Raw genomic sequence first — 13,718 nt, 5'->3', positions numbered from 1 at the left:
GTCCTCCGATGCACTTTCATGGCTACACGAACACCATAGTAGCAACAAGAGAGGACTTGGCTACGGGGCCCCTGCACCTAAGTGGGATCCCAAAAGCAAGTACCTCACACTTCATGAGAACAAAATTTGCACACACTGTGGTAAAACTGGTCACTATAAAAGTGAATGTATTGCAAAAGAAAAGGCTAGTCAAAAGAATAAAGAATTTGTTCAAGGGAAAAATAGGCTGCCAAGTTGGGCTAAAAAGAATCTGATTCACCCTTTTACCTATAGAAAGGGACCCAAACTAGTTTTGTTTTCTAAGACTAACCCCTGAATTCCTTTTGCGGGTCCAAGTGAAGGGGAGCAACAAAATATGGTACATGGATAGTGGCTGTTCAAAGCATATGACTGGAAGCAAGAACCAGTTCCTTTCACTTGAGAACCTTAAAGGAGGTAATGTCTCCTTTGAAAATGGGAAGAAATGTGAGATGATTGGGGTTGGAAAGGGAAAAAGAGTAAACAATACATACATTGTAGATTTGTCCACACTTTAAGAAAATGAACTCACTTGCTTAAGTGTGTTGGACAATGATCCCCTCCTTGGCACAAGAGACTTGGACATGCAAGTCTGAGTCAACTCGACAAATTAGTCTCCAAGGATCTGGTGATAGGGCTGCCTAACATCAAGTTCAAGGAAGACAAAGTTTGTTAGGCTTGTGCAAGGGGGAAGCAGGTAAGATCCTCTTTTAAATGCAAGAAAATGGTAAGCATCACCAGACGATGGAACTGGTCCACATGGATCTCTGTGGTCCAATGAGAACATTAAGTAGAGGTGATAAAAAATATGTGATGGTGCTTGTTGATGATTACTCTAGGTTTACTTGGACATTGGTTTTAACATCTAAAGATGAAGTATTTGACATTTTTACTTCTTTGTTAGAAAAACTCAGAAACAACTAGGTAATCATCCTGCATCAATTAGGTCTGATCATGGAACTGAATTTGAAAATGCTAAGTTTGCTGAATTTTTGCATGTCACATCATAAATAGTTGCATGACCAGATCTCTTGTTAAGAAGATTCCCTATGAGTCACTTAAAGGGAGAAAGCTAAATATATCCCATCTTAGGGCATTTAGATGCAAGTGCTTTGTGCACAATAATGGCAAAGACTCCCTAGGTAAGTATGATCCCAAAAGTGATGAGGGAGTATTCTTGGGATATTCTTCACATAGTAAAGCTTATAAAATATACCACAAAAGAACTATGTGTGTAGAAAAAATTATATATGTTATTAAAAGACCAACATTCTTTCTGAGAGGCAGGAACAAGATAATGAAGAGACTGATAAGAAATTTAAATGGTGAAACCATAGTCCAGCCTGAAGATGCATCACAGCAAAGAACAGGTGAGGAACAGGTCCTTCCACCCAGGGCAACATGACAGGGGGAACTGACTAGAGAGGAACTGATCCTCCAACCTCGAGGGAACCTGTCCATGAACCTATTCCTCAGTAACAAAACCAGGAAGGAACATCCAAAGAAATTGACACTCCTATTGCAACATCCACGAAATTGGATATAGATGAACCTGGTTCTTCTGTTGATCAGAAGTTGTAAAGGGGAATGATTGGTTCTCTTTTATAACTCACCGCTAGCAGACCTGACATTGTGTGCTGTGTTGGTATTTGTGATCGATTTCAGGTTTCCTTATGGATAGGAAGAGCACCTCAGGTATGGCACACTTCCTTGGTTCATGTCTTGTGTCATGGGCTACTAAAAAGCAAAATTTAGTGGCTTTATCTACTGCTGAAGCTAAGTATGTTGTTGCTGCTTTATGATTGTGCTCAATTGTTGTGGATCAAGCAGCAGTTGATGGATTTTTGTATTGAAGTTGGATGCATCCCTGTTTTTTTGTGATAACACTAGTGCTATTAATATGACCAAGAATCCGGTTCATCATAAGAGAACTAAGCACATAGATGTTAGGCACCAGTTTTTGAGGGACAACTATGAGAAAGGCTTGATCACTATGGAGTTTTGTGCTACTGACAAGAAAATTAATGACATCTTCACAAAAGCCTTAAGTAGAGATCACTTTGAGAGGAAAAGGTTGGAATTAGGGATGATTAAGATCACCTAAAAGGACCAGTTCAAGGATAAACAAAAAAAAAATTAAAAAAAATTGGTTAGAAAGTCTGTAAATTGTGTATAAGTATATTAAATCTTGCTCAGTCTCATACTTTCCATGGTATACTCTTGTGCCATGTGTTAAAATGACTCATTAATCTCTAATGATATATTCTCTATTTTGGCAAATTTAGACTCACACAAGAGAATTATCAGTGAAGAACCTGGTTCATCAAGATAACACGGTATGTTTTCTACACTCTGCATAATTTGAAATAACTATATTTGGATCATGAGCAGAGTCCTACCAATTACCAAACTCCTTTTGGACTTATCTATTACAAGTGAACCAGTCCCGTTCAAAAGAGTCCCAATCGAATGGAAGTACCTAGATTCTAGGGATACATTCCAATGTCTCTTCAAAGCTGAATTTCAGTTTGATTAAAACTTCTAAGAGTCTGAAAAGCTGTAGTTACCCCATCAATTATTCCCCTGTATATTGATCAGCTTTAGTGTATTCCTTACTTAATCTCTCTCAAGCGGTTAAAAACTATCATTCTTCTTTCATCTTCCAAACACAATCTAATTCTCTTATCTTCCATACCCTAGCCCAGATATGTCGAACACCTCTGAAAATCCTTTATCACCACCACAGGAAACCACTTCCACACCTTCTACAACACAAATCTCTAAGAAAATATGATGGCTCGTAAGATTGTCGCTGAAGGATAGCAGATCAAGAAAATAAACAAGAAATTGAAAGCAGGTAGGGAAGAAGAATCCTAGAAATCTGAAGATTCATTTAAGTCTTCTACTAAGGGGGAAGAAAGTAGGTCTTCCGAAACTGAACAGGTATCTTCTGCTTCTAAAGTTACTCCTGAAACAATTTCTGAAGTTGCTGCAAATTTGGAGAATAGATTTGTGCTGGTAGGATCTATAGCAGGTGTTGAGACTAAAGAATCTGGAGAAGTTGGTGGTAAAAAGAAAAAGAGAAACGAAAAAGAGAGCAAGGGTGCTAGGAATAATGTGAGGGGAAAGGTTACAAGAGTGGTTGATTCTTCACCCACTCCTGTTTGTCTAACAAAAGAAACTGGTGCAATGGTTGTTTGGGGAGAGGAATTTACTGAAATAGAAGAGAGTGTGAGCAAAACAGAGGAAAGTGGGTCTAGCGAAGCTACTGAGGGGTTGGTTCAACTTGGGAAAAATATAGATGAACCTGTTCCATCTGAACAGGAAACCCTCGCGGACCTACTGATAAAGTTATCAATGGCACCAAAACTCATACCATTCCCTATGGTTTCATTCTCACAACTGTGCTTGCACATTTCAAGGTACTTATGAAGAAGTGGGAGGTTAGTACAAGAAAGGATCATTTTGGGGTTAATACTTTGCTTGCTTGTGATTATGAAGTCAATGTCATTCCTAATGAACCTGGTTCGTCTGAAAGGACACCTATCATAGCAAGGTCAGAGCTCTATTACAGGAGAGTGAGGCCAATGATGCTGAGATAGCAGGGCTGAAGACATGATTGATTGAGGTACAATCTGAGAGAGATGTTCTCAGAACTGCACTTGCAAGGGAAAAGGAGAAGAATGATGGAATTCTTCAAGACATGCTGAAACTTCTCCAAGCAAATAACCCAGCCCCTACCTCTTCCAAGCCTTAAATCCTAGCCTAGTGTAGATCAACCAGTACCCAATTCGGGACTTTTTGTTTCTTTTGCTCATGTATTCAGTATTTTTATTTCTTCTTATGCTTTGTGGTAGAATCTTATCAATCATCAATGAAATTCATTGTTATTGCTCTAACTGTTTGTTTATATTTCTTTGATGGTTGAAATTCTTAGTTTGATCAATGATGATTAATCTATGTTTGCATTTGAAGTAGCCCCAGTGGCCATGAGTATGCTTTAAAATCTGGTTATCTCACATTTTTATGCAACTTTTCGATGATGCCAAAAGGGGGAAAAAGGTTGTGCTTTAGCAAGTGATGTTTATAACCTAATGTACCTGGTCCTTGATGATAAGTGATAAAAAGGAAAAAATTTCCTAACATTGTGTTGATATTGAGCTGAGTTCTGACAGGGCCTAAGTGAATGAAAAACACAGAGTTTGTACTCATCAAAAAGGGGGAATTTGTTGGCCCAAGTAAAGGTTAGTTTTGAAGACTGACAAATGAACTCAGACATGAACCAGGTCCATCCCGTTGGTCCATCCCTTAGGTGCACAAAAACGGGCAGAATCGAGAATGTGGATGCATGTGAAAGAGATAAGCTTAACTTGGTGTATTGAATATCTCCTGATCGAAAAGGTTGCATAATTGATAAGGAGAAGGACTCCTTACTCAAAGAGAACATTATCCAAGATAGGGATGGAGTTAGAAGTTGAAATCAACTAGAACTCTTCCACCAAGGAAGAGTTGCATCAGAACTCTAGTTATTTCTTCATCTACTAACTCTATAAATTGCAGGATGTTCTCACATTATGGTGTTGCACAAAAACGCAGAAGTTAAACGTGAATTGGGAGCAAAATAGCAAGGTTTTTTGCAAGCAGTTCGTGTGTGATTCAAGTGTGCAAACCTGAAGCTCTAGAACCAGATTGAAGAACCAGCTCCATAAAGAGCTTTATGTGTCTTTCTTTATTTCTAGTTCAATTGTAGTAGGTGTTTTCATATTGTACCTTTAAGCTTTATCTAGAAGCAATTGTAATAGGTATTTTGAGTATTCAAGTTAGAGTTAACTTGAAGTTGTCGCAGCAGTTAGAGGTTGGTTGCCACAACGGGGTTAGAGTTAATCCTTAGGTGTACAAAGTGTTTTGTAAATGCTGTTTTGGCTCAGTGATTTTAGTGGAAGTTTGGAAAAATCCTACTGAGTAGTAGGTCGTGGGTTTTTCACCTTTTGAGCTAGGTGTTTTCCACGTAAGAATCTCTGTGTTCTTTATTTTCTGTATTTATTATTCCGCAAACAGCAGTAGTTGGAACACCTAGAAGAACCAGGTCCTTCTATAGTTCAGAAAAGCGAAAATCGGGTACCACACAAATCACCCCCCCTCTGGTGTGGTATTGACGTTTAAAACATCACCATGAATGCCACATCGCGAACCTTACGGTTGGCATAACTCTTTTGCCTGGATTGAGCTGTACGAAGCCTATCTTGAATAATCCTGACCTTGTCCAAGGCATCCTGTACTAGATCCGTACCCAACAACCGAGCCTCTCCCGGCTCAAACCAACCAACCGGCGACCGACACTGCCTACCATATAAAGCCTCATAATGAGCCACCTGAATGCTCGGCTGGTAACTGTTGTTGTAGGCAAACTCCGCTAAAGGCAAAAATTGATCCCACGAGCCTCCAAAGTCAATAACACAAGCTCAGAGCATATCCTCCAAAATCTGAATAGTATGCTCGGACTGCCCGTCCGTCTGAGGATGAAATGCTATGCTCAACTCGACCTGTGTGCCCAACTCACATTGAACTGCCCTCCAGAAATGTGAGGTAAACTGCGTACCTCGGTCAGAAATGATAGACACGGGCACACCATGAAGACGAACAATCTCCCGGATATAGATCTTAGCTAACCTCTTAGAAGAATAAGAAACCACCACAGGAATGAAAAGCGCTGACTTGGTCAGCCTATCAACAATAACCCATACTGCGTCGAACTTCCTCTGAGTCCGTGGGAGTCCAACAACAAAGTCCATAGTGATACGCTCCCACTTCCACTCAGGAATCTCAATCTTCTGGAACAAACCACCTGGTCTCTGATGCTCGTACTTTACCTGCTGACCATTCAAACACCGAGCCACATATGCAACAATATCCTTCTTCATCCTCCTCTACCAATAATGCTTCCGCAAATCCTGATACATCTTAGCGGCGCCCGGATAAATAGAGTACCGGGAACTATGGGCCACCTCTAGAATCAACTCACGAAGACCATCCACATTAGGCATACATATACGACCCTAAATCCTCAAAACTCGATCATCTCCAACTGTAACCTGCTTGGCACCTCCATGCCCCACTGTGTCCCTAAGAACACACAAATGAGGATCATCATACTGCCGATCTCGGATACGCTCAAATAATGAAGAACGAGCGACTATGCAAGCTAACACACGGCTGGGCTCGGAGACATCCAACATCACGAACTGATTGGCCAAAGCCTGAACATCCAAAGCAAGCGGCCTCTCACTGACCGGAATATACGCAAGACTGCCCATACTGGCTGACTTTCTACTCAAAGCATCGGCCACCACATTGGCCTTCCCCGGAAGATGTAAGATGGTGATATCATAGTCTTTCAACAGCTCCAACAACCTTCTTTGCCTACAATTTAGTTCCTTCTGCTTGAACAAATACTGTAGACTTTTGTGATTCGTGAACACCTCACATGACACGCCATACAGATAATGTCTCCAAATTCAATGTGTGAACAATGGCTACTAACTCCAAATCATGGACTGGATAGTTCTTCTCATGAATCTTCAACTGTCGCGAAGCATAAGCAATGACCTTGCCATCCTGCATTAACACCGCACCAAGTCGAATACGAGATGCGTCACAATACACTGTATATGGCCCTGAACCTGTGGGCAAAACCAACACTGGCGCCGTAGTCAAAGCTGTCTTGAGCTTTTGAAAGCTCGCCTCACACTCGTCCGACCACCTGAACTGGGCACCCTTCTGGGTCAACCTGGTCATCGGGGCTGCAATAAATGAAAACCCCTCCACAAACCGACGGTAGTAGCCCGCCAAACCCAAGAAACTCCGGATCTCTGTAGCTGATGTGGGTCGAGGCCAATTCTTGACTGCCTCTATCTTCTTCGGATCCACCTGAATACCCTCTACTGATATAACGTGGCCCAAGAATGCAACTGAACTCAACTAAAACTCGAACTTCGAAAACTTAGCGTACAGCTGACTATCCTTCAGAGTCTGAAGAACGACTCGAAGATGCTGCTTGTCCTCCTCCCGGCTGCGGGAATAGATCAAAATATCGTTAATGAAGACAATCACGAAGGAATCCAAATAAGGCCTGAACACTCAGTTCATCAAATCCATGAAATCTGCTGGGGCATTTGTCAATTCGAATGACATCACCAAGAACTCATAATGCCCGTACCGAGTACGGAAAGCTGTCTTAGGGATATCGAATGCCCTAATCCTCAACTGATGGTAGCCAGATCTCAAGTCGATCTTAGAAAACACTTGGGCACCCTGAAGCTGGTCAAACAAATCATCAATCCGCGGCAATGGGTACTTATTCTTGATTGACCTTGTTCAATTGCCGGTAATCTATACACATCCTCATCAATCCATTCTTCTTCTTAACAAACAACACCGGCGCACCCCAAGGCGAGACACTAGGCCTAATAAAGCCCTTATCAAGCAAGTCTTGCAACTGCTCCTTTAATTCTTTCAACTCAGGCGGGGCCATACGATACGATAGAATAGAAATGGGCTGAGTGCCCGGAGCCAAATCAATGCATAAGTCTATATCCCTGTCGGGTGGCATACCCGGCAGGTCTTAAGGAAATACCTCAGGAAACTCACGAACCACGGGCACAGAATCCATAGAAGGAACCTCGGCACTAGAATCACGAACATACGCCAAATAGGCCAAACATCCCTTACCAACCATACACCGAGCCTTCATATATGAGATAACCCTACGGGTAGAATAACCAGGAGTCCCTCTCCACTCAAGACGAGGTAAACCCGGTAAGGCTAAGGTCACAGTCTTGGCATGACAGTCCAAGATAGCGTGGTAAGGTGATAACCAATCCACCCCAATATGACATCAAAATCAACCATATCCCAAAGTAACAAATCTAAACGAGTCTCAAGACCCCCAATCACAACTATACAGGAACGATGGACACGATCTACCACAATAGAATCACCCACCAGTGTAGACACATATATAGGAGCACTCAAAGAATCACTAGGCATGGCCAAATACGGTGCAAAATAAGATGACACATAGGAGTATGTAGATCCTGGATCAAATAGAACTGAAGCATCTCTACTACAAACCAGAACAATACCTGTAATAACTGCATCGGAGGCCTCAGCCTCAGGCCTGGCTGGAAGGGCATAACATCGGGGCTGGGGCCCACCACTCTGAGCTACATCCCTGGGACGACCTCCTGCTGGCTGGCCTCCACCTCTAGCGGCCTGACCTCCACCTCTAATACCTCTACCTCCACCTCTAGCACCTCTACCTCCCCCTCTAGCAGGCTGAGCGGGCGGTGGAACACGCGGTGCCTGAACCATGGCACGGGAACCCTGATGCTGAGAGATGCTCGGTGCTCGAGGGAAAAATCTAGCAGTATGCCTCGTATCACCACAAGTAACAAGCCCTCGGCTGCTGAGACTGCTGACCCTGACGGCCTAAATAACCATTCTGAAAACTCTGGAGCGGCGGTGCACAGATAGGAGCATCAGAATACTGCGTATGAAGACCACGACCACCTGGAGCACCGTGAGAAGCCTGAAGTGCTCAATGAAACGGCCTGGAAGGATGGCCCCTACCGAAAGAATCCCTACCTCCAGATGAGGCACCACTGAACCTGCCCGAATGACGAGGCCTCTTGTCAGACTCCTGACCACTCCCCTATGATAGAACCATCTCCACTCTCCTGGCCACATTGGCCGCATCCTGAAAAAAAATCTTGCTCCTTGTCTCCTTAGCCTTCTGCAGTCGAATAGGCTGAACGAGTCCCTCAATGAACCTCCTTACTCTATCTCTCTCTCAATGGGAAGTATAAGAAGAGCATGACGGGCCAAGTCAATGAATCTGGTCTCGTACTGAGTGACAGTCATAGAACCCTACCGGAGACGCTCAAACTGCCTCCGATAGTTCTCCCTCTGAGTGATAGGAAGAAACTTCTCCAGGAATAGATGAGAGAACTGATCCCAAGTCAGAACTGGTGACCCAGTTGATCTAGCCAAACATTAATCTCTCCACCAAGTCTTGGCGGATCCAAACAGTCGAAAAGCAGCAAAGTCGACCCCATTGGTCTCCACTATCCTCATATTCCGAAGAACCTCATGACAACTGTCCAAATAATCCTGGGGATCCTCAGAAGACGTACCACCAAAAGTAGTAGTGAATAGCTTGGTGAACCTGTCCAACCTCCATAAGGCATCGGCAGACATAGATGCTCCCTCACCGGTCTGAGCTACCATACCCGGCTGAACTGCTCTAACTGGCTGAGCTGCTGGAGTCTGAAACTGGGGATCCATCTGCTCCGGAGTGCGGGTAGCAGGAGTCTGTGCTCCTCCCCCAACCTGAGAGACAGCTGGTGCTATAGGAAGTAAGCCTGCCCGAGTGACACTCTCCATAAGGCCCGCTAGACGGACCAGAGTATCCTGGAGCACTGGGGTGGCAATGAACCCCTCTGGGACCTGAGCTGGTCTTTCTGGAACTGTCTGGGCTGGAACCTCCTCGTCAAACTCAACCTGAGGCTCTGCCACTGGTGCTGCTGCTCTGGGCTGAGCTCAGCCTCTGCCTCGGCCCTTAGCACGGCCTTGGCCTCGCCATCCGCCCCTCGTAGGTGCTACCGTTGCGGGCTCGGGCTGGTGATCAGCGGATGAAGAAGCGCGTGTTCTCGCCATCTACAAAAGAACAGAGTAGGAGTTCAATTAGTACTGAGAAACCAAATCACACGACAGGAATGAATAGATGTGAAGTTTTTCCTAACTCTGAAGCCTCTGGGGAATAAATACATATGTCTCCGTACCGATCCCTCAGACTCTACTAAGCTTGTCCGTGAATTGTGAGACCTAAGCAACCTAGAGCTCTGATACCAACACGACCCGGATTTCCCACCCTCGGGAGTCGTGATGGCGCCTACTAGTGAAAGCTAGGCAAGCCAAATATTCCAATTATTTCACCCTTTTCATCTTTAATCCCTTAACAATTATGAATAAACATTATATAAACAACGGAAACAATAAGGCGGAAGAATGAAATGTAACAATTCAATAATAATACCGATACTAATCCGTGAACATAAGCTACCCAGAATTGGTATCACAATCTCATAGACTGTCTGAGAATACTACAAATAAGGTCTGAATAGAATTACACGAATCTGTGTCTGAATAAGTAAAAACAGAAAAAAATGATAGAAGGAGACGCCAAGGCCTGCGGACGCCTGTAGGACTACCTCAGGTCGCCTGACGGTCTGGAAGCAGCAACCTCATTGTGGTCCAAAAGCTGTAGCATCAGGATCTGCACATAGTGCAGAGTGTAGTATCAGCACAACCGACTCCATGTGCTGGTAAGTGCCTAGCCTAACCTCAGCGAAGTAGTGACGAGGCTAGGACCAGACTACCAAATAAACCTTTGCAGTTAAATCATATACAACAGAAAAATAAAGTCAGAAATGTACAGGTAAAAATAGGAGGGGGGAAAACATGCCACGGGGAAATCATGTAACAACAGAAAACCAATAAATAACCGTAAAGAACACCATAACTCAATTATCAGCAAGAATCAGGAAATCGAAGGCAAGTGCACGACATCACCCTTCGTGCTTTTACTCTCGTCCTCACCATAAGAATCAATATAATCGGCACGGCATCACCCTTCGTGCTTTTACCTCACATAATCATGGCACGGAATTATCCTTCATACATTATCACTCATATCATGGCACGACATTGTACATCGTGCGGCACGGCATCACCCTTCGTGCTTTAACCTGACAATATCGGCACGGCATCACCCTTCGTGCATTAACACTCTCTCACAAATATCGTACACGGCATCACCCATCGTGCTTTTACACTCTTCCTTACCCAAACAACAATCACAAGCATTAAGGGCAAGGGAATCAATAAAATCAAAACAAAATCCCGGCAAGGGAACAATAGTCTAACAATAATATCCCGACAAGGGTAAACAATATCAAAGGCAATAGCATCCCGGCAAGGGAGACGATTTCATAAACCTCTTCTCTTTTCCACAATTACTTCACAACTTGAGCCAACGTTCTACAATGTTCAATTACCAACAATACTTCCACAAATCAATTCACAACTTGAGCCAACGCTCTTCAATGTTCAATTACCAATAATACTTCCACAAATCAATTCACAACTTAAGCCAACGCTCTTCAATGTTCAATTACCAATAATACTTCCACAAGCCTTGTTCAACAATAGATATCATCACATAAAGCATAAACAAATACGAAACGAAATCACATTTATCAAAGTATAAGACTCACGGGCATGCTTGACACCGACGTATAGATACTCGTCACCATGCCTATACGTCGTACTCAACAATTAACACATAGCAATTAAGACACAACTCCTAATCCCTCAAGCTAAGGTTAGACCAAACACTTACCTCGATGCCACGAACAAAATTCAAGCCTCAACTACCGCTTTACCTCTTATTTTCACCACCAATTTGCTTGTATCTAGCCACAATTTAATTAATACTATTAATAGATGCTAAATGAATCAATTCTAATGCATGAAAATGGGTTTTCAAATGATTTTCCAAAAAGTCAAAAATCGACCCCCGGGCCCGCTTGGTCCAAACCCAAAATTCGGACCAAAACCCGATTATTCATTCACCCCCGAGCTCGGATATACAATTGGTTTTGGAATCCGACCTCAATTTGCGGTCTAAATCCCCAAAATTGGAATCCGACCTCAATTTGCGGTCTAAATCCCCAAATTTCAATATTCCTAAGTTCTACCAAAAATTTCCAATTCCACCATGAAAACTCTAGATTCTAGGATGAAATCTTGTAAAAAGAAGTTAAGGAGTGAAAGAAATGAGTTTAAAATCACTTACTTGTGTTTTGGGGAAGAAAGAGTGTTTGAAAAATCGCCTCTTATGTTTTAGGTTTTTGAAAAATGAAAAATGGCTGAAAAGTCCCGTTTATATACTCCTCTCAGACCCTCACCGCGGACCGCATGAAAAGGACCACGGCCGCGGAGCTCCACCGCGGACCGCGAAATATCGAGCGCGGCTGCGAAGACATAGCCTTGCTCACCGCAGACCGCATAGATACCACCGCGGTCGCGAAGATTTACTGCGGACCGCGAAGCCTGGTTCAGAGACCTGCAACTTCTCTGAACCTGCAACAGTTATTTTCCAAGTCTAATTGCACTCCGTGGCCTATCCAAAACTCACCCGAGCCCTCGAGGATCCAAACCAAACATGCACGCAAGTCGAAAAACATCATACGGACTTGCTCGTGCGATCAAATCATCAAAATTACATCAACATCTATGAATTAGACCTCAAATTCATGACATCACTCAAGAACATCAAAATTACTATTTTCTCAACTACAGGTCCGTTTTATACCAAACCATTTCTGATCATTACCAAATTTTACAGATTCAACTTAATCATTATTTAAAACTTCTACCAGGCTCCGGAACCAAGATACGGGCCCGATACCATCAAGAAACTGCATCAATTCACTTCTAAAAACCTTTATATTTTCCAGAAAATAATTTTCTTTAATAATTTATTTCTCGGACTTGGGACACCGGAATTTGATTCCGGGCATATGCCCAAGTCCCATATTTTACTACGGACCCTACGAGACCGTCGGATCACGGGTTCGGGTCCGTTTACCAATGATGTTGACCAAAGTCGACTCTATTTAATTTTAAAAGCCAATTTCCTTATTTTACTCAGTTTTCACATAAACCATTCCGAAAATGCGACCGGACTACGCACGCAAATCGAGGTAAGATAAAAGAGGTTTTTAAGGTCTCGAAACACAGATTTACTTTCAAAACGAGTGATGACCTTTTGGGTCATCATATTTAGCCTTGTTTACGCTTATAGATGGAATTAATAGTTGCAAACATCGATTCATGCCTATTTGACTTTGTTCTTACTTGAGAAAGATGAATTTATTCTAGGATAACTTGGCCAACAAGAAATTTATCTAGTTGAAGTTTCGATTAGTTTGATTAAAGGATTTTAACTAGAGGTAGGGATAATCCAACTTGGACTAACATTCAATTATTTTAATTGCTACCCATTTGGTCTTGAGAAAGCCAATTTGGGCATAATTACTCTTTGACCGAGAGGTATTGAGTGGGTACTTGTGCGTTAAGAGTCATAACAAATCCTGATCTACCAAGCAAGCATAGATTTACTCTATCCATTAGGTTTACACCTAGGTTAAGGTTGCAACCCTAAGCCTTTCTCTATTTGATAAAAGCATCAAAAACATTTCAACCATTACTTGCTCATTAGTTAGTTAAATTTTCAAGTAGTTAATTTAGGTAATTGTTACCCACTTTTGATTCGAAGCTAAATCTAGTTATTTTGAATTTCATCCTTGAGTATTTACCTCAACATCCATTTTAAACTCCCGTGGATTCGATTCCGACTTGTGTTGGATTTTATCATTGTAACGATCATTTCATATTCCTTAATTGGGTGAGAATTGGACGTGATACATTTTTGGCGCTGTTGCTGGGAATTTTACAGTGTTAGCTATATACTTGAGTTTGTTTCATTAAGCATCTTCTTTTACTTTTGTGATTCTAATTTGTTGAAGTTATTGTAGGTTCAAAATGGCGAACAACGAACTTGGAAACTTACCATTGGG

Source organism: Nicotiana attenuata, unplaced genomic scaffold (genome assembly GCF_001879085.1).
Source record: "Nicotiana attenuata strain UT unplaced genomic scaffold, NIATTr2, whole genome shotgun sequence".
Taxonomy (NCBI): domain Eukaryota; kingdom Viridiplantae; phylum Streptophyta; class Magnoliopsida; order Solanales; family Solanaceae; genus Nicotiana; species Nicotiana attenuata.
The sequence above is the reverse complement of the archived record's forward strand: the minus strand, read 5'-3'. Positions refer to the sequence as shown.